Source organism: Microcebus murinus, chromosome 8 (genome assembly GCF_040939455.1).
Source record: "Microcebus murinus isolate Inina chromosome 8, M.murinus_Inina_mat1.0, whole genome shotgun sequence".
Classification (NCBI taxonomy): domain Eukaryota; kingdom Metazoa; phylum Chordata; class Mammalia; order Primates; family Cheirogaleidae; genus Microcebus; species Microcebus murinus.
In genome coordinates this window covers 10,386,161-10,393,279 of record NC_134111.1, presented here as the reverse complement: position 1 = coordinate 10,393,279, position 7,119 = coordinate 10,386,161, and the positions used below count along the sequence as shown (strand labels likewise).

General features: G+C 48.7%; 1 protein-coding gene across 3 annotated transcripts in view; it reads left to right on the top strand.

Annotated features, from left to right (window-relative positions):
• Nucleotides 1–6,163: 6,163 nt before the first annotated feature.
• The window catches only part of EPB41L5 (erythrocyte membrane protein band 4.1 like 5), a 115,121-nt gene continuing 114,165 nt past the window's right edge, over nt 6,164–7,119 (top strand). For 2 of the 3 annotated variants that reach the window (XM_012749757.2, XM_012749755.2), the window contains exon 1: nt 6,164–6,305. The gene's annotated coding sequence lies outside the window, so the exon portion shown is untranslated. The remainder of the gene's footprint in view (nt 6,306–7,119) is intronic. The other variant, XM_012749758.2, reaches the window with a different exon arrangement.

Below are 7,119 nucleotides of genomic sequence, written 5' to 3'. Positions count from 1 at the left end.
CCCCGGGGACCCTACCTCGTCAGACGTCCTGGCCTGGGTCTGCCGCTCTAGCTCGCTTAGTCCGACACCCACCCGCTCAGCCTCCTGCTCCTGCCCGTGCACCGTGGAGGCCAGCACCTGCCCGGAGGCCTGTCACAGTGTAGCCTGCGTCAGAGCCCCTGCTTCCCCTCCCTCAGCAAGGCCTTGGCAAGATTGCCCTTGGCCAACAGCTCCACTTCTCTCTTCTTGGCGCTGGAGGAGAGAAATGCCACTTGGCGCTGGCTCGTCTCGCCCGCCATCCGCTGTCCCGGTGGCTCCCAAGGGCCAGCTCGGTTGGCTTTCCCAGTCAGGGAACCAAAATGTTGCGGAGGTGTGTATAGCTAGTGTTACAGCTGTCTTCTGATCTCCTGCTCCCCTTCCTGTTCTCCTCCTGCTTTTATACCCTTGGTAGGGCTCAAAAAGTGTCCAATCAACTACAAGCTTTAACATCCAATCAAAAACAGTGGGATTCAAAAATTACCCAATCAGGATCACGCAAGCAGCGTGGCTGGAGCCTGCCTGCAGCATTCCAGCACACAGGGCCCTGGCGGCACTCGGGGCCCCCGGGTGGCTCTCTGCCTCAGGGCCCAGCCCCAGCAGCGTGCCCTCCAACTGGCCACACTCATTGCTGGCCCGGAGATGGGAGCAACGGGGAGGCGGCAAGCATTCGCGTCCCAGTGCCGGACATTTTCCGTGTCACTATAAAATTTGCATTATCTAGAGAAGAAGATTTTGCAGTCTTGGAACAAGTGTCCCTGACTGTTTAAAGGATTGTGATGTAAAAGAGGGATTACGTTTCTTGTGGGTAGAGGCAGATTTGCTGTGAAGATAATCAGGTTTAAGCCTTAGGGCTTTTGTATGGACTCCTTTCAAGGCCCTGTACCTAATTTTGAATCCTTAAATTTGTGTGATTTTAACTAAAATCCCCCCTTCCCACAAATTACAGTATGTGAGTTTTGGAACTCAAAACCTGGATCTACCCCTTCTGTGTGGCTCCAAAGAGCAAATCAGGATCTAAAATAGAAGTGGAATCCGATAAAGGGCTAATAACTAGAATCTATTTAGAACTCAGGAAAATCAGCAAGAAAAAAATCAAACAATCCTATCAAGAAATGGGCAAAGTACATGAACAGAAACTTCTCAAAAGAAGACATAATAATGGCCAACAAACATATGAAAAAATGTTCAACATCTCTAATCATCAGGGAAATGCAAATCAAAACCACAATGAGATATCACTTAACTCCAGTGAGAATGGCCTTTATCAAAAAGTCCCCAAACAATAAATGTTGGCGTGAATGCGGAGAGAGAGGAATACTCCTATACTGCTGGTGGGACTGCAAACTAGTTCAACCTCTGTGGAAAGCAATATGGAGATACCTTAAAGCGATACAAGTAGATCTACCATTTGATCCAGCAATTCCGCTACTGGGCATCTACCCAAAAGATCAAAAGTCACTTTATGAAAAAGACAACTGCACTCGAATGTTTATAGCAGCACAGTTCACAATTGCAAAGTTGTGGAAACAACCCAAGTGCCCATCAATTCATGAGTGGATTAATAAAATGTGGTATGTGGTATGTGTATACCATGGAGTACTATTCGGCTTTAAGAAACAATGGTGACGGCGCGGTGGCTCACGCCTGTAATCCTAGCTCTCTAGAAGGCCGAGGCGGGTGGATTGCTCGAGGTCAGGAGTTCAAAACCAGCCTGAGCAAGAGCGAGACCCCTGTCTCTACTATAAATAGAAAGAAATTAATTGGCCAACTAATATATATAGAAAAAATTAGCTGGGCATGGTGGCGCATGCCTGTAGTCCCAGCTACTTGGGAGGCTGAGGCAGGAGGATTGCTTGAGCCCAGGAGTTTGAGGTTGCTGTGAGCTAGGCTGATGCCACGGCACTCACTCTAGCCTAGGCAACAAAGCGAGACTCTGTCTCAAAAAAAAAAAAAAGAAAAAGAAAGAAACAATGGTGATATAGCACCTCTTGTATTTTCCTGGATAAAGCTGGAACCCATTCTACTAAATGAAGTATCTCAAGAATGGAAAAACAAGCACCACATGTACTCACCAGCAAATTGGTATTAATGGATCAACACCTAAATGGACATATAGGAAAAACATTTATCGGGGGTTGAGTGGGAGGGGGGAGAAGGGATTGGGTATATACAAACACAATGAGTGAAATGTGCAATGTTTGGGGGATGGTCATGCTTGAAGCTCTGACTCGAGAGGGGAGGGGGGCATGGACAATATACGTAACTTTAACATTGGTACCCCCATAATATGCTGAAATAAAAAAATAAAATAACATAAAATAAAATAATAAAATAGAAGTGGAAATCCAGGGTAAGGATGATAGCTCAACAAAGGAGAATCTTTCCCTGGGCAGGAAAATTCCACCAAGAAGTGGGTTGTTGTGTTAAGTACCCTCCATAGCTACTCACAGTCATTCTTCCCAGCAACATCCCCTTTCCTGCTGATAGAACTTGGATTTGTTAAAGTTAATGGAGAGCTCTCCATCTCAGGGAGAACAGGCATTCCCCAAAGGTAAATCTGATTGGTCTAAGCCAGTCATGCTGTACTCTTTGGCTAAGTGTGGGCAGGTAATCTAGTTCTGGGGATGGGAGGGTGGTGGTGGGGGAGACTTCCTTCTCTAAAAGAAAGATAAGGCTTCATGAAGAGGTCTTTTCCCTCTTCCCTTAAAATTCCTGAAACTCAGGAGAGCTGGAGATACAGCATCCATCTTGGGGCCAGTAGGCTAGAAACAAAAACCAAAGTCAGCATGCTAAGGGTGGCAGAGCAGAACCAGTAAAAGAGTTTAGGATCCTTATAAAATTGTTAAGGAGCTGAACCAGTGCTAGCAGCCACTACGTTACCCCTACATTATTATACTTAAGTGAGAAGAAGAAAATCCTTATTAGTTCAAGCAAAGTTAATTAAATTTTCTATTCCTTGCAGCCAAATGTATTTTTACTTAATACAGCTGAGTTTGAGAAGAGGCCCTTTTCTGTCTGGTGGGAGTCAATTCACAGGTGAACTTACCACAGAATAGGGATGTTGCAGAGGGTATTATCTGTGGGAGACAGGAACTGGAGGGATGACGAATTGTTATTAGGAATGATCTTACATTATTAGAGCACAAACAACTTCCATGACTTGGGTCCTTAGGTTTTATCCCCCCTTCCCTGAGTCTTCATATTTCCTTCAGCCTATAACCATCTTTCTCAATATATTCCTCTCATTGCATCTGCAGCTTCCTCCAGTTCCACCTTTGACAGGGGGTAGAAAAGAAGATGGGCCAGGACTGGTGGCTCACGCCTTTAACCCTAGCACTCTGGGAGGCTGAGGTGGGAGGATCACTTGAACTCCGGAGTTTGAGACCAGCCTGAGCGAGAGTGAGACTCCATCTACTAAAAATAGAAAAAATTAGCTGGGCATGGTGGTGTGCACCTGTAGTCTTAGCTATTCAGGAGGCTTAGGCAGGAGGATCACTTGAGCCTAGCAGTTTGAGGTTGCAGTGAGCTACAATGATGCCATTGTACTCTAGCCTGGGAGAAAGAGTGAGACTCTCTGTTTCAAAAAAAAAGATTGAGCAGGAAGGATAAAGAGAATACTGTTTTTCAATACTGGTGTGCTATCAAACAATTTATTATAAGTATTGGCAGAATGTGTTTCCATTACTGATCAGTAAACAGATAAATGACAACACTTGGAGGGAGATAGTCGTGACTGGCTGAAGGGACAGCAAGCAAGACCCTGAAGTTTTCAAACTGGGTAATCAGAACCCCGGGGAGAACGAATGCTTTCCAAGGGGTACATGGCCCAGATAGTATTTTAAAAAGACTATTATTATGGAAAAATTTAATCCTATACATAAAATAGAGTAGTTTAATGTACCTGTCACATAGTTTCAACTCGACTCAGCCCATTCTTGTTTCATCTGTACCTCCACTGCTTCCCCCTCCCATGTCATTATCATCATCATCACTTTTTTTTTTTTTTCTTTGAGACAGTCTCACTCTGTTGCCTGGGCTAGAGTACAATGGCATCATTGTAGCTCACAGCAACCTCAAACTCCTGGGCTCAAGCGATCCTCCTGCCTCAGCCTCCCAAGTAGCTGGGACTACAGGCATGCACACCATGCCTGACTAATTTTTTCTATGTATTTTTAGTTGTCCAGCTAATTTTTTTCTACTTTTTTAGTAGAGACAGGGTCTCACTCTTGCTCAGGCTGGTCTTGAACTCCTGAGCTCAAAGGATCTGCCTGCCTTGGTCTCCTAGAGTGTTAGGATTACATTTGTGAGCCACCACGCCCGGCCCATCATTACTTTTTTATTGAGAAAAGATGCAAGATGACCACCACCAACTCCTCCCATCCCTACATACCTATGCTGCACCTCTCATGAGGAGGTGATAGAAATATTCTATGATTAGATTGCGGTGATGGTTGTACAACTCTGTGAGAATACTAGAATCCATGGAAGTGTACACTTTAAATGTGTGAATTATATCTCAATAAAGACATTTTTTTAAATGGAGAAGGAAAATTTCTCTACTTTAATATTAAAAGAAAAAAAAAGAGGTAGAGTCTCTTTCCCCTCCTTGAAACTGGTCTGGCCCTATGATTTGCATAAACCAGTAACCAGCAGCAGAAGTGATGCTGTGTGACTTCTGGGCAGAGCCCTTAACAGGCCTTGCACCTTCAGTTTTCACTCCTTCCTCCCCAAGTACTGTGCTAGGGAGAGCAGCCCAGGCAGAACTCTGCTGCTCCTTTCAGCCACCCCAGCTAAGAAGCCACATGGAGGAGTGAAACCACCTTGGCAGCTGCGGTTCCTGTTGAGCAGCCCCTGCCAACACCAGTGGGGCAGAGATGAACTGTCCCCACCAAGCCTATTACTCAGTTTTGGGGTGGTGGAGCGGTGGGCAGTGAATATTTATTTGAATTTCAGCCAGGGCCATAGGGTGGAGGGTGAGGGTGGAAGGTTGGGGAACTAGGGGGTCCTCCCCATAACACCCTCTAATTGCCCCCACTTCCCTGCAGCTCTGGCCAGGGCCCATAGGCCCTCTACCCCAACCCCCTTTCCTCTCCCACTCTCACCTCCTCCCACTCTTCCTCTTGCTCCCTCACTTCTAGCCACACTGGCCAAACTCCAGCAGGCCAGGCACATCCTCTTGCAGGGCCTTTGTCCTGGCTGCTCCCTCTGCTCTTCCCCAGATGGCCACAGGGCCGCTCCCTCACCTCCTTTGGGTTTTCTCTCAAATGCCACCTTCTTGCTGAGACCTTCCTTCTTCCCTGGTCAGTCTGTCTAACATTGCAACCCCTCATTACCTATCCCTACTCCCTGCTTTCACTTTTCTCTTTAGCATATGTCAATGTCTAACACAGTATTAATATTTAATTTCACTAATTTATCTCATTTATTTTGTGTCTTTCCTGCTAGAATTTAAGCTCCCTGAGGGAATTTTGTCTGTCTTGCTTATCTGCTGTATCTCCAGTGTCTAGAACATAGAACTCATAATGGGACAATAAATTACCTGTAGAATGAATGGACGAGGTGTCACCTTGTCACAGAGGACCTTGCTGACCACAGCATGTTAAATAGCAGTCTTTTATTTTTCTTTCCCAGTGTTACTTTTCTTCATGACACATACCACCATTTGACATGCATTTATTTACTGTCTCTCTTCCCAGCAGAGTGAAAGTTCCTTTAGCAGCAGCAGGGACTTAACTCTCTTTTAATCCCTACGAAGGGGGAGGAGAGAGGAGACACCTGATAGTGCTCAGTAAATATTTACAGAAGGAATTAATTTCTTGAATGAACAGATGAATGAATCTAGCAGGCAGTCGGAGCACCTGACGGAGGGATCCCGCAGCCTCATTCCTGACGAACCAACGTGGGCGCACGCCCACCGCGGGCGGAGGTCTGACAGCCGCGGCCCGTTTCTGCAGCGCCCTTTAAACCAGACGCGGGCGCCGGGCTGAGGCGGCCAGTTCCAGCTCGGCGCGGCCAGGCATCGCGGGTTTACCCCGAGTCTCGCCCCGCGGGCTGATTTCCGGGGCGGTGTTGTTGCCCATTTAAGAGCCCAACGCCCCGCCCTCGGGGGCGGAGCTTGGAGGAGGTTTAAGGGGCGGGCCGGCGGGCGGCCGGGGTCCTCCGGGGGTTAGCGCGGGGTGGGCGCGCTGCAGGCCGCCATTTCTTGGCGTCTCCCGCGGGGCCACCCCCTCCTCTCTTCGTCCGCACTCTCCGCCTTGGTCGCTGGCGCCCCGGCGTCCCCAGCCCAGGTAAGCGCGAGGCCCCGCGGCCCCGGCCGCACAGCCCGCTCGCCTCACAGCTGAGGGGATCCCCTCACTGGCGCGCCGTGTGGCGGCCGCGTCCCCAGGGGAGCGGGCGGGGCCCGCGCGGGACCCTCGGGCCTCGGGGTCCCGGTCTGGCCGGCACCGTGTCAGTCCCGCCAGAGGGAGTGGCGCGGCGGCCAGTCGGGCAGGGCAGCCGAGTTTCGGGCGATACCGCGCCGCACGGCCAGCGCGCAGGGCCGGGCGCAGCCGGGTTAATGTGTGCCGGGCCGACGCGCTCCCCTGCCCGCGCAGGCCTCGGGGCAGCCGGGGGTCGCGGGCGGGGCCCTGGGCGCCCTTCACCTCCCAGTCCGAGGGTCAGCTGGGGGGTGAGGGTAGCAGGTTAAGGGGAAAAACACCTTGAGTTTGTGCCACGGTCTTAGAACAAAAACCCAAGTGGAGTATTCAAAGTAACTTGGATTTGAGTAAAACTTCAGCCACTTGGAAATTGAGAGGCAGGTGTGTTCCCAGGAATGACACGGTCTAAAGGAGCCTCCCCGCCCCCACCTGTGGCCCTTGTCGCGTTAATGACGGGTTTTTTGGTGTGTAAATATTAATTGTATCTGGCTCTATTTTTATAGGTAGTCTCATGAATACCACTTACGATCAAAAGTACCCAACTCTTTGGCAACAGTTTGTCAATATTTTAAACTAAAATCAAGCTTTTTTTGGTAAGAATTAGAGAATAACTACCTTTCTAATGTAACCCACAACTCCGTTTCTAACATAACCTGTTGCTGAGTCCTGCTTATTATAGTGGATT